Source organism: Crocodylus porosus, unplaced genomic scaffold (assembly GCF_001723895.1).
Source record: "Crocodylus porosus isolate Cpor-Errol unplaced genomic scaffold, CroPor_comp1, whole genome shotgun sequence".
Lineage (NCBI taxonomy): Eukaryota > Metazoa > Chordata > Crocodylia > Crocodylidae > Crocodylus > Crocodylus porosus.
Genome location: NW_017728943.1, coordinates 25,243,019 through 25,256,670, shown reverse-complemented (window position 1 = coordinate 25,256,670; position 13,652 = coordinate 25,243,019). Strand labels below are relative to the sequence as shown.

The window sequence follows — 13,652 nt, the reverse complement described above, 5'->3', positions numbered from 1 at the left end:
AAGACGTTGTTAAATAGGTTAGCTTTGTCATCTGGTCTGACGACCAGATTTTCTAGTGTGTCTTGCAGGTGCCCCACATTACTCGGTACCTTCTTTTTGCCCCCATGCATTTAAAAAAGGACTTCTTGTCCTTGATCTGGGAAGCTAGTCCCAGTTTCATCTCCGCCTTGGCCTTCCTGACTGCCCCCCTGCAGCCCTCAGCAACTGAGGTATAGTCCTCCCTGGTGATGGCCTCCCTTCCATTGGGTGTGCGCCTCCCTTTTAGCTAGGAGACGTTCCTGGATGCTTTTGGTGAGCCATGGGGGCTTTTGCACCCTCCTGCCCCCTTTGATCCATGTTGGGATTACCTGCCTTTGGAGTGCAAGTCCAATTTAATTTAAAAAAAAAACAACAAACTTTTGAACAGTAGTCATGTGCTAGAGAATGCTTGAGTGCATAATGTATCTCCTGGCTTAATTCAGCTCTCTTGAATAACAATATGTTTCTCTTATTCTGTGCGGGGGAAGGGGGAGTTGCTCTGTGTTTGTGCAGAAGGGCACTATTACACAGCTGATACGCTCCATGCTAAGCCCAGCTTCCATCTTGTGTAGAGACACCCAACTACTCGCCAGTCTGGCTACAGGTGGCTGGATTTAGATGTGTAGGCATGTGCAGTTTGTGGCACCACAGACCTCTTTGTGGCACCACAAATTGCACGCATTGCACATTAAACCATGTGCAGCACTGCTAACTTGCTAAAACTTGGTAAAATTTTTCTACCAGGGCATTTCCCATTAGCAAAAAAACTCCACAACAAACCCTGGAAAAAGCCTAGGGCTGCCTGCTCTTCCACCTCTGCATGCTGCGAAGCCCCTGTGCTGAGGCATCCTGTAGCTTAGTCAGTGCTCCCCACTTGCTGGAGCACAGTGTGCCTTCAGACAGGGGAATAGGCATCCCTGGGCTGGATGCCTGTCTCCACACATCTGAAATACCTGCAACCATGCCCCGCACACAATAAAAGGTCCAAAGAAAAACAATGTGGTAGAACCTTGCCTTACCCCAGCATATGCCAGTGTTTCCTTTCCTCCTTTCCCCTTTAATACAGAGATGCATGGGGCAGCAATGATGGCATTTACCTTTGAATCAGACTAGATGGAGGCTTGTTCAACATCGCAAAGTTTAGAGCAAAAACCAAGGTGAAAAAACAGTTCTGAGAGATTTCCTGTTTGTGGATGATGTGGCCTTGGTTGCCCACAGTTTTCCCATGCAAAATCTCTTAGGCAGATTTTATGTATCATGCAAGAGCTTTGGGATGGCAATTAGTCTTGAGAAGACTGTGATCATGTACCAAGGGGGGGAAAAAAATCAATACCTGACATTGCTCTGGATGATAAATCTCTTGGTGTTGTTGACACTTGCTAGTTGGCTTCTTCAATCAGCAGGAACCTTGACCTTCAGTCTGAACTAACAGAATCAGAAAAGCAACTAAGAATTTTGGGCTGTTACAGAAACATGCATGGAATAACCACAGACTATCAGCTAAGGTGAAGATACAAATCTTTGAGACTTGTGTGCTGTCCTCCCCGCTTTATGGTTCAGAAACAGGGACTACATATACTAGGCGTATCAAGTGACTGAATAGCTTCCCCATGAGATGTCGGTGGGAATACAGAATACACAGAGGTATTGCAGCATGTAGGACTGACACATTTAGAAACCACTATCAAGAAGAAAAGTTTGTAATGGATTGGCCACATCAGGAGAATGGGAGAAGACAGTATCCCCAAAAGTATTTTGTATAGTGAGATTCAAGAAAGGTCTGTATAGCAGGGCCACCCTCTATGCCAGTACCATGATGTGTGCAAAAACGATATAAAGTCATTCAGCATCGACATAGAAAGCTAGGAGGAGCGCACAAAATCCTGCCCAATCTGGAGGGAACATCTGGCACTGTGTGCAGCTTAACGTGAAGGGACTTTGCTCCAGAGGATGGAAGCAAAATGAGAAAGAAGAAAGCATGCTGTGATCTTGGACTCCAACTCAGAAAACATATGGATCTGTGAAATGTAGCAAGCTGTGTCGCTCTCAATTTGGGCTTGTCAGCCACAAACGGTATCAACAGGCATCTGAATAGACATTTTACATGTACACTGCAATCCAGAGGACTGATGGCTGCCTACTGCATGGGGAATGAATATTGCTGCCGGTCAATGAACTGAAGCGCAATCCAGAACTGAGGCAGGACCTACCTTAAGTAAGGTAGGTTCAGTCTGTTAAATGTTTGTGCTTGATTCACTTCTCCCTTCCTCAGTTTCAATTATTTCCTAAATTATACAAATGCTATTTTCTAAACTACAGTTGCCTGTGGGCCATATTTAACTACAACGGACTGACTGGGATGTAATAATTTCTCTACTAAATTCTAAGTCTCTGGGCTATAATGGAAGTCAACATTTTGTAGCCCGAGTTCAAAGGATAATAGATCTTTAGTTCTTAATGTATGCCATATCTTCCTTTAAAAAAAAAAAAAATCACAGAAGAAGTCATGTGAGAGGACCCTGATGTGTCGTTAGTTCAGGCATCACTGAAAGTACCCTAAAGTCCAGTACAATTTACTTTGTTTCCAAGTCAGCTACATAAACATCCATTTTGTGTCTGGCTTTACAAATGAGTTCTTTCTCATTTTCCTAAGTTAAAAAGCCTGCAGTGCTATTCCAAACCTGCTGCTACTGGAAGGGAGGAACAGTCTGACCTTGAAACAGCTTGCTCACTGCAATATTTATGAACCATCCTCGACATGTCATAGAGGTCCCTGCAAATCACCCTGTACCAGGATCCCATCAACCTGCTATATCCCTCTGCATTCTCTTTTCCTGGCATCCTACAAAATATATCTGAGGGGGACGTTCCATTTTTTTCCCTAAAATCTGTTGCAATTTTGGCTCATTTCAGCTTTCTTCTTTGATATTGAACCTCTTCCTCTTTAACTTATACTCACACTCTCATGTCCACAACTTCTCTAGCTTGCAGTCAGCTTTGGAGAGCTCTCCAATGACTTTTGCAATGCTAAATGTTAGCTGTGTGTCAATGTCCTGGGAGAGAACATGGAGAGACCTCTAGGCTCTGTTTGGTCAGTTTCCACCATTCCATCTGGGATGTTTCTCATTCCACGAGGATTCAACCTTTCAACTGCAACTGCATGATTGAGTAAACAAGTATTTAATTTCCAATAACCTTGCCAAAAGTCACTTCCCATACTCCTCAAGTTTACTTAGACCAAGGCAGTAGTTAGTGAACACCACTAGCTGCCCAACCCATCTTCTGCTCTGGGTAGTAGTATTCTCACTCCAGCTGACCATCTGATGCCTCACAGAGAATGTACTGTAACTATCCACATTTAAGCGAACCCTCTAGAAATTAGATTCTATAAATGGAAAATTATAAATGTGTTATAATTTTCCATTTATAGAATCTAATTTCAAGAGGGTTCTCCTAAATTTGTCTCCAAACATGGGGAAGGCAGGCAGCCTGACCTCTGCACCAGGCTCCCCTGACACTTATCCAACCCCATACCTGCACCTTGCCACCTGCCCCCCTACCCAGTCCCCAACCTCTGCTGCTGCTCAATCCCCATCCTGTGCTGTTGCTCACTCCTAAGCCCCCATTGCTGCTCAATCCTCAACCCACACGGGATCCCCCATCCTATCTCCTCCCATGCATCGTTGCTCCATATTGTAACCCACTGCTTCCCCATTCCCTGACTGGGGCTGCTGCCCCATCCCCTGGTATGTGCTGCAGTCCTCTCCCCCATGGGCAACAACATGCACTACTGCAGGGGTGGGCAATTATATTGTGTGGAGGGCCATGACAGGTAGCCCAGGGCAGGTAAATATTATTTTTTTTTAATTTTTAGGGGCCCCGTGGGCTGGATAGAGTGGCCTGGTTGGCCACATTTGGCCCACATTTTGCCTACCCCAGCACTACTGCATAATCCCTACGTACAATGCTGCCTCACCCCCTGCCCAATACCAGAAGCTCTTGCTGCACTCCTCGGCCCACATCAGGGCCAGAGCACTCATATTTGCAGCCAAGATGAGGCTTGTTTTTCCCCAGCTGAATGAGGGAAATGTCCTCTTGTATTTAAGTAAATATGGTAAAGGCCCCTCTCTTATTAAGTGATGATACCCCAAAATATTCTTTAGCCTGGGGCATCCCATGCATGCTTACAAAAAGTTCATTAGCTTGCAACCTCTTGTTGTGTTGAATGGTTCCCTACAGCTCAGTAGTGTAGGGATGCAGCCAAATACCTGGTGCACACAGGCAGTGATGGTTTCCACTTTCTACCACAGTCACAATTCTAATTGTGCACTGATAGCAGCCACTTTTTGTTGCCTCCCCCCACTATGCCAGTGCACTGCTGGCACTGTTCTTGCTACAGTATAGCACTGCCCTCCTCCCCTTATCTCTTTATCTCCCCCCTCCCTTGTCTTTTGTACTTTAATTTCTTTCTCTTTCTTATACTCTGCTGCCTTTCACAGCATCTGATGAAGTGAACTTGGGTTTACAAACATTTTTGCTCTCTCTCTATATCTTAGTTAGTCTATAAAGATGCATATCAAGCCTGCCTTCTAAAGTAGAGGTGTCAAACTCACTCTGTTTTCCAAGCCAGATCTAGACCATGGGGCTCTTCATGGGCGGGACCTACAGAGCAAATGATAGAAGCATCAGAGGACTTTTTCTAGGGAACAGATTGCACCCAAAGCCACATACAGTGAAGCAAGCGGCTCTGAAACAAAACCAGCATTTATTAGTCTACAGCAATATAGCAGGCAGAGTCCTTGTGGCCACAACACCTAGACAAGCTCCTAGGCAGAGTCCCAGTCAGGTAAACAGACCTGACTGTGCTCTTGCGAGATTATCAATCTCCTCTTGTCCTGCCTTTGTCTCTTTCTTGGTTTCCTTTTCAAGCCATCTTTTTGCACTGAGTTATTCTGAATTCTTTCTTTGGCACCAGAAAGAGCAGGGAATCTCCCAAGGTGCTGGAGCTTGACTCCATTTGGTCCCAGGTTGATATATGAAATTTGGTTCATCGTTTAGTAGTTTCCATTGGCAGAACACTTAGGCAGATCCTCACAAGTCTCTTTCAAAATACCATAAGCTCATTATTTTCTAAGATATTTAAGGGAAATGAAGACATAAAACATTATTGTAACAAACCCATTGAATCTAGAAACATTACATACCCGTAGTCTGTCAACATTCCCACCTCAGTTTCAGATGTTGCAGGGCAGAGATGGGGACATACCAGTGTTTTACACCCAAGGAACAGGAATTGACTAAGAGTGCCCCCTTCCTCCTCCTTGGTCTGGCTGCCTCCCTACCCACCTCCTTTGATACTAGTAAAACGCAACACCTGTCCTTCATCATAACCTGATCAAAAGGATGTACCTCTCCCTGACCCCCTGCTGAGCTCCCCAACACACCCGACCTAGAACACAGCTTTGTTTCTTGGATCCCGGCTAAATGCAAATGCTATTACTTCAAAGATCAATAGCACTTACCTCTGGCTTGTGCCTGGGCACTGCTGCTTTCAGGCCATCAAGCCTCTGTCTCACACCCCAGTCTGCATGTGTGCCCAAGCTCCTTATTTTCCTGACCAACTTGCTGATGTTTCTAATCACACTGATTTACCTTCCCTCTCATCTTTCCTTCTCTTCCAGCTGATTTTATCTGGTTGGTTGGTAGGGTCCCCAGTTCCAGATCCTTGTCACAGCTTTAATAATTTTTCCTGCGCTGGCTGAAGCTCCACAGGTCCCCAGTCCCCTCACTTCTGTTAGTGACGTGCCCTTTCTCCTTGCACTTCCTCTTCAAGGCATAACAAAGAAAACCCATTCTCTGTTGGAACTGCTGGGCCACTAGATGATTCTGATGATGGTAGGGCCCTGTAGTTATAGTAGCCCCAACATTTACTTAGGTTCCTCTCATTCCTCTTCTGATCCCAATGAGTGAGAGCTTGGGCTTGGGGAAGTCAAAGGGTACTTCCCAGTGAGAGACTGTGACAGGAATACCTCTGCTAGAGTCTTTCTATCGGTGACTCCACCCTCCTGTTATGGGCCAACCGCCTGCTTACTCGTCTGCCATGCCTTGATCTTAATTGATTAATTAATAGATGTAATTAGCAGGAGGCTGCCCATTTTATTTGCCCTGGTGCCAGGGGGCGCTATCTGTGGCTCCTTTTCCTCCTCTACACCGCAGCCCAAGCCTCACAGATGGTAATGACGTGGTTTTGACTTGGACCTTGCTGTAATTTGGCCCTCTCCTTGACTTCCCCGGGCTTCCACCGCCCTGTCTCGTCCCTTGCCTTCCCGGTGCTCTGCTGCTCCCCCTCACTCTGGGGCTTCTCGCTGCCCCCTCGCTCTGGGGCTGGGGCCAGTGCACCCCAAAATGCCACACTCTCTCTGGTGCCGGGGTCCCCATGCTACTGTGGAGCCCCTATGAGGCCTCCTCCAACCCCTAATAGCCTCACCCAGTCCTACAGTGTTATAAAACTACAAACACAAAACTCAAGCCCCTGGGCTATAACATAAAATCTAAGCCGTCTGGCTAACCATCATTCAACTCCCTACCAGGGAATTCTCCACCCTGTATCCGCGAACAGAAGCTGCTTGTGCCGTCAGGCTTCTCTACTCTGCTTGCTCTAGCAGAGCTCCTTCTCCCTTGGCGGCTAGCAGAGAACTGCCCTTTAGCCTCACTCCTGGGGTTTATATGTGCCAGGCCCTGCCCCTTCCTGTCAGCTGATTCCCCATGGCTCTTCCCCCACTACTCTATTCCCCTTCCCTTTCCCTGTGCACTTAATCCAACCCTTTGCCCCACATTACCTATATTGTAGCACCCTGAATTTTGGTATTTCCTGCTCCCTCTCCCCAACTGATTCCCTTTGCTGCATTAGTAAAGGAGGCGATTTGTCCTTCCCCAAGGACAGAGCAGTCCTTTCACTCAAAGATAGATAGATGGTGTATGCAGGGATAGACAGATCAATAGATCAATACAGGGTGTGCATGAAGATAGAAAAAGGAAGATTGGTGTGCATGGTAGGAGGCGGAGAAAGAGACAGAGAGAAAGAGGTGGGTGTCCGTGGGGATAGGTAGACAGATAGACAGATTTCAATATTTTAAACTTTTATTATAAAAATATTAAAGACAAAATAAGATGGTGTCACACTGGAGAGCCCTCCATGGGGCTGGATATGAAAATATTTGTTAATAATAATATATAATTACAACCAGAAATTGAAACCCCTTCCCAATACCCATAAGGCACTCACACTTTTAGTACTTGCTGGCCATCTCCCACTGGACAGTGGTCCTTTGATGGCCCAGCAGAACACAGACCTAGTCACGTTGATGTAGTGGGTTGCCCCTCCTTTAACCTGCCCCAGGGGCCAGTTTGCTTAAAATGGCCAGTCAATTGTCAATTCCGGTCCATGTATTTTACAAGGAGTGTGCTTGTCCCCACAAGAAACAAGATAAGCAATAACATAAGCAGCAGGCAAATAACAAACAAAAGCAAAAGCTCCAGTCTTTTTTCAGACCTCAGGAGAGAGGCAACCCTGGCTGGGTGCTCATCCTTCTCTCTCCCTTCCCGGAGGACTTTTAACTTCTCCCTAGGGCTAGTCAGTCAGTCAACCCTGACATCTGACACAGGATTCCTTGGCTGGCAGGCTCCTCTCTAACCACCTGCAGTTGGGCTTCAGCTCCTAAGTCATGCATCCACTGTTACAGTTGTGGTGTAAGAGGAAGTGTCCAGATTCAAAGTAAACATGAACCTGGATCTGGAACTGGAAGGGGTGGAGATTGTCATCAAAGTTGGTCCCTGTAAGCTGGTTTCTGTGGCCCTTCAGGGTCTTCATCTTGGCAGATGCTCCCCAGCAGCTCAGTACAGGACAGAGAAAATGTACACGGTGGGTGCCTACATATTCATTAATGCGCCTTTGTTGCTTCACATTCAGTTTAGTACCTCTAATATGAGGTATTACATAGAAGTGCATTAGCCTGCAGTAATGTACAGTTCCAAAAGCAATTTTTTTTGTTATGCTTAATGTGTAGTACACTAATGCACAGTAGAATTAGTCTATAAGCACAGTTTTTGCCGTTACTGCAAAATGACATGTAAATAGCTACAGTAAATATGAAGCTGTCAGCCTTAAGAAGATCCCAGTCGGTTCAGAACAAAGCAGCCTGGCTGGGTATACTGAACACTGGGTGTGTCTACATGAGATGTTTTACTGTGCAGGATCGCTAATTACTGCACAGTAAGCATCTACATCTACATGTGCAGATGCTTATTGCCCAATAATTGGCTCTAATCGCAAGTAAATTTACTACCTGAAAATGCAAGTAGCAAACTTACTCGAGATTACTTACTGTGCAGTAGTGCATGTGTAGATGCCTGACCCAAAGCAAATGTGCTCTCAGTCAGCTGGGCAGCAGGAGGCAGGAGATTGCTCCCTGCCCTCAGCAGTTGCCTCCTGCCAGGCAGACTCTGCTACTGGACCCCAGGTGGGGACAATGTCCTCCTGCCCCAATAGCAGGGAACTGCCAGCCCCCCCTCTACTGGGAGAAGAATCCCATTGCCAGCTTGGAGAAGAATCCCAGTGCCAGCACCAGCCCTGTGACAGTGGAGCAGGTGCTGGGAGAGAAGGATCTCCTAGTGCCAGCCCTGTGACCATGGAGCTGGCTCTGGGAGACAAGAATCTCCCAAATGGGGTCTTGCAAACATAAGGCTCAGACTGGGAGAGGAGAATCTCCCAATGCCAGCCCTGCAACAGCGGAGCTGAAGCTGGGAGATAAGGATCTCCCAGCCTGGGCCCTGCAATTGCAGAGTGGGGGCTGGGAGCGCCCTACTGCCGGGGCAGGGGAACATTGTCCCTGTCTGGGCGCTGGTGGCAGATCCTGCCCTGGCAGCAGGCAGCTCCCAGGGGCAGGGTGCAATGACTCAGAGCTCCCCCTGGCTGCTGCAGGGGCTCATAGCAGGGCTGTGGGGAATGGGAGCAGTCTGCTACTAGGAGCAGCAAATCTGGCCCGCGTCCTTGCATGTATAGATGCATGCCCGGGAGAGTTTACTCCTGAGTAGTTTACTTAAGAGTAAATTTTGCCTGGATTATTTGCACATGTAGACAAGCCCACTAAGTCAGATTGTAGCTTCAACTCTCTGCTGTCCTTAGGAGTGGCCCAGGGTATTCCTCCCTACTTTGTTTATGGCCTTCTGTGATTGCTGCTGTCCACTGGAGCTGTCCCACTTTGTGCACCAAAATCTGCTTCTGGCATGAATGGGTTTCTCAGCCATAGCCCACAGAAAGGGATTAGAAAGGTTGCTGTGACTGAGTTAACCAACTAGGACAGGGTAATGTTACATTTCTCAGCCAAGTCTTTAGAGAAAACTTTGTGTGTGGATAAGAAAAGCATTATGTGACTGCAAGCTGTATTAAATAGAGGAATCTCTTTGTTTTGTCCTGAGTTTAGGCTTGAACAATCAGCAGTGCTCTGAGACCTTTGCGTGGCACTGGCTCCACTCTAAGTTGGTGAGCTCACCCTCCATTTACATATGCAAACCTCAGCAATTGCATATCAGAATGTCCACCTACCTCCTCCAGCTATTCATGCCCATGACAAACTGAACCGAATCACACAAACAAAAACGCAAAGCGCACTTGGCACTGCAAGTATTATGTGGCGGCATTATAGCCCTTCCCTTACAGAAAAGCTGTCCCCAGGCACAGAGAAGGTTGGAGACAGCAACATTTTACTAGAGCTCCTAGCATGAAAAAGATGTGTACATTCATGCACACCCACTGAAAATGTACATGAGGGACCTGAGGCAGCATTATCCTGCACTCTCTGATGTCTGCAAGGGGAAAGCAAGAAAATGGAAGCACTGTTTTAACCTCAGTTAGATACTGCTTCCTTGGCAACAAGACAGGAAGGATTTCACAAGTAATCACTACACAGAGGTTTAAAATATCTGGGTTTTACTCCTCTCGGTGCTGGATCAGTGGACACCTTGTATCTCAGTTTGCCCAAGATACCAGAAATGAATCAGGACCCTGGAGACTTAAACCATGAGCTGGTTTATTTCTCAAAGTGCAACTGATTCAAAAGCCAGCTCCCCTCAAACAACAACCTTGCAAAACTTTGTGGAGCATTTCAATATCCCATGTTCCTTGCACATACTACTGCTAGGATCTGCCAAACTGCTGACAGCAGGGTCAGCCCCAGGGTAGACCATCTGCCTCTGCTGAGCTCTGTGTGATACTGAACCCTGGGTTCAAGCTGTTTCCCCTTTTATGCACAGTTTTTTAGTCAATTGGTCAGCTACTGTGTCTGAAGCCAACCAAGACCAGCCTTGTGGTTGGTCCTTCATAGCTGAATTCTCCTGTTGCAGTATCTTTGTCTCATTTTTTTTTATGAGCCTGCCTGACTTGGCATTTTTCAGTTACTCTCTTGTAGCAATTATATTTTTATTTACTCAGGCTATGTAGGGAATAAATAAAGTACTTGGCATTTAAACTCTTCAGGGCAGATATTGTGTTTTATTAAGTTACAATCAGCTCTTAGGACCATATCTCTTCCAGCTCAAATAAGGTGCCATTATAGAAATAATAATAATCATCCTTATGCCACCTGCAATTACAACGTCAGGGGAGGAGGTTCTTTTTTAAGTTTAAAATATGTGTTCTCCAAGGTATTTATGTTATCATGTCTTTTCTTTCAGAACAACAAAACAAATTGTTTGGCAAAACAGGAGAGTGAAATCCCCACAGTGGATATATAGCCTTCTGCGCTCAAGCTGCATAATGAACTCAGCTCATTACATACAATACCTTCATCATCAGAAATAATGATAAGAAAATGCCAGCTCTAGTCCCTTAGTGAAACTGTAAACCAAATTCAGACCTCAGAAGTAATGGTTAAAATCCTGCTGAACCAATAGAATCAGTCTGGATTTATGCTGGTACACCTGAGAGCAGAGCTTGGCTTTGGAATTCAGAGTCTCCCACTAACCAGTGTAGGCATGAATCTAATGCCTTGTTTCAGAGAGAAAAAAAGTGTGCATGTGAGAGACACTTGCACTTGCATGTGTTCTGGGAACAACTTTTTGTGCACATGAAAAGAGAGGGAATTGTATTGGTTTATAGCAGTCCTCCCTTCCAAATGAATTTGGTTGGGAGTATAGTTGTGTCTTGCTCTCACTGCACAAAATAAATTTCCCCTGAAAACTCCCTTCTTGGTAACAACTCTCAATGTGACCTTGTCAGCTTAGGATTTAAACAAGAGATCTCTTGTCCACATCACACTAAATGAATAAGGGAATAATATCAATGGCTTCTGTAAGTGACATGAGGCATGGACGGGACTTCTTTATGGCTTGAATTTTTAGTTCCAAGAAATCTTTCTTGAATGTATTGTCAGTTCTCAAATCCATGCATATAGAGCATGGCTTGCTGATGTATACTGCTGCTAAGGTTAACTGAGTGTGTGTCAAAGAAAGGTTACTTGTATCTGGTTCTTTGAGATGACTGCCTTCACAGATCAAGTTCAATCCCTGTAAAAAAACCCAGCTGTTTGAGTCACAGTGGATTTTCTCTGTCTTTTTCAGAGAAATACTTCAGTTCAAGCACAAATCATTGGGCTCAGTAGTGGTTTGCTTACATACTGAGGAAGAAAAATTCCTGTCACAGCAGGAGTCACCGGATATAATGCTCTGGTCCATGCTATTCAGGTGCTCAGTTTAGATGAGCACAGCAGTCCCTTCTGGCCTTAAAATTGATGAACCTATCATGTGTACAGAGACATACAAATCTGTTGTCATTTTAGATATGCTGCAAACTCAGCCACGCTTATATCTTATAAAGAACCCTGGGGGGGGGATTTTCAAGGGAGTCTGAATCTGAAATCCCAACTTTCTCACCTCTGTCTCTCTGTGATGATGACTGATGCTTGCACCAAATTTCAGGCACTTGCCATGTGGCACCACGTAACTTTGCATTTCAGGGGGTTGCTGATACAGGTCCCACAAAATGAAAGTGGGCATGGAGGAAGGAAGAGACACTAAATCCTCTTATTAAACTGGCTTGTGTACTTGTTCAGACAGTAGAGTTCTGATCTGTGGTGGAGGCCTATTTTCTTGGGAATAGTATAATAAAAAGGAATGAAGTCCCTTTCATAGACATTAGGGGCTAGAAGGGATCTCATGAGATCATTGGGTCCAGCCCCCTGCCATAGGTGGGAAGTCAGCTTGGATCAAATGATCCCCACAAGAAATAAATCCAGCTGTTTTTTGAAGGAGTCCAGAGTAGGTGCTTGCACCACCTCTGGGGGGAGTTTGTTCCAGACCCGGACACATGCACCGTAAAAAAACCTTTTTCTTATATCCAGTCTAAATCAGCCTTCCTGGAGTTTATGGCCATTGGACCTTGTTATTGCTCAGGGAGCTCTGGTGAACAGATGTTCTCCCAGGTCCTGATGTACCCCTCCTATGAAGTTGTAGGCTGCCACCAAGTCCCCCCTGAGCCTTCTCTTCTCTAGACTGAAGAGTCCCAAGTCCCTCAGCCTTTCCTCATACAGCCTTCCCTCCAGGCCTTGGATCATATGAGTGGCTCTCCTCTGGACTCTCTCAAGCTTCCAGACTTCTGTTGCTCCTAGTAGAGATAAGAGATGAATTAATCCCTTAAGACTTTCTTGGGAATGATGGTGTGCGCATGGTGGGGATAGCTGCAGTATTTCCAGGACTCAGCAGTCTGATATCATTCCACTCCTTGGTGCAAAAAACCAGAAAGGTGCTCTTCAGGGGGAGTGGATACTCTTATGGCATGTGACCTCAGACTACTTGCTGAGTGTCCCTCTGCATGGGGGTTTGGATGCTAGGGAAGACTGTAGATCTGCCCTACAGATTTGGTTCTGGTCTGTTTTTCTTTTGATACTCTTATCCCACCCTCACTACTATGGCCTCTGAGGATCCACCAGAATTAGAGAGCCAATAAAACCTCTCTGCCTCTGTTGCTAACTCTTTTGCATGCAGGATGCAAGGAGTCCAGAGAATCATCTCTATTTAGGCCTGGTTCTGATAAGGTTTCCAGGCCTGGAGCTCCATCTGAGCCATGGAGATATAATCTCACTACGGAAAGACTGAAACACAAGTGTGATATTTCCTGCTCACTGACCAGTGCTGTACACTGTAAAAAAGGGGTATGACACTTATGTGGGCACCAGGGACAAATCTGGACCTTGGGGCTCCTTTCAGGCTGGATATAACCTGGGGCATAAGGGCTGCTGCAGTTGGTGGTGGTGATGGTGGTACAGACTCCAGAAACAGTGTAGGGTCTGATGGAGGGACAGCGAGGCCAGGAGCAGTGCAGGATCTAGCAGAGGCAAGGGTGAGGGTGAGAGTGGGGGCAGTGCCAGGTCTGGCAGCATTGAGCGGAGCTCACTGCCAGTGATTCTGTTCAGCAGGGTCAAAGGGCTCATCTTACAGTGCCCTCCAGTTGCCCAGTGGGCCAGATGAAGAAGCTCCACAGGCCAAATCTGGCTCATGTATGTTTGACACCCCAGCTGTAGAGTCATAGAATCAATGAATCGTAAGGGGACCTAGACAGATCATCTAGTCCGACCCCCTGC

The 13,652-nt window shown here is 46.2% G+C and overlaps 1 long non-coding RNA gene across 1 annotated transcript; it reads left to right on the top strand.

The window, feature by feature from the left end:
- The first annotated feature begins 2,069 nt into the window (after positions 1-2,069).
- Positions 2,070-11,082, top strand: LOC109319159. Its single transcript, XR_002103389.1, has 3 exons — positions 2,070-2,238; positions 9,496-9,762; positions 10,750-11,082. It is a non-coding gene; the product is annotated as an uncharacterized LOC109319159 (long non-coding RNA).
- Positions 11,083-13,652: the final 2,570 nt, after the last annotated feature.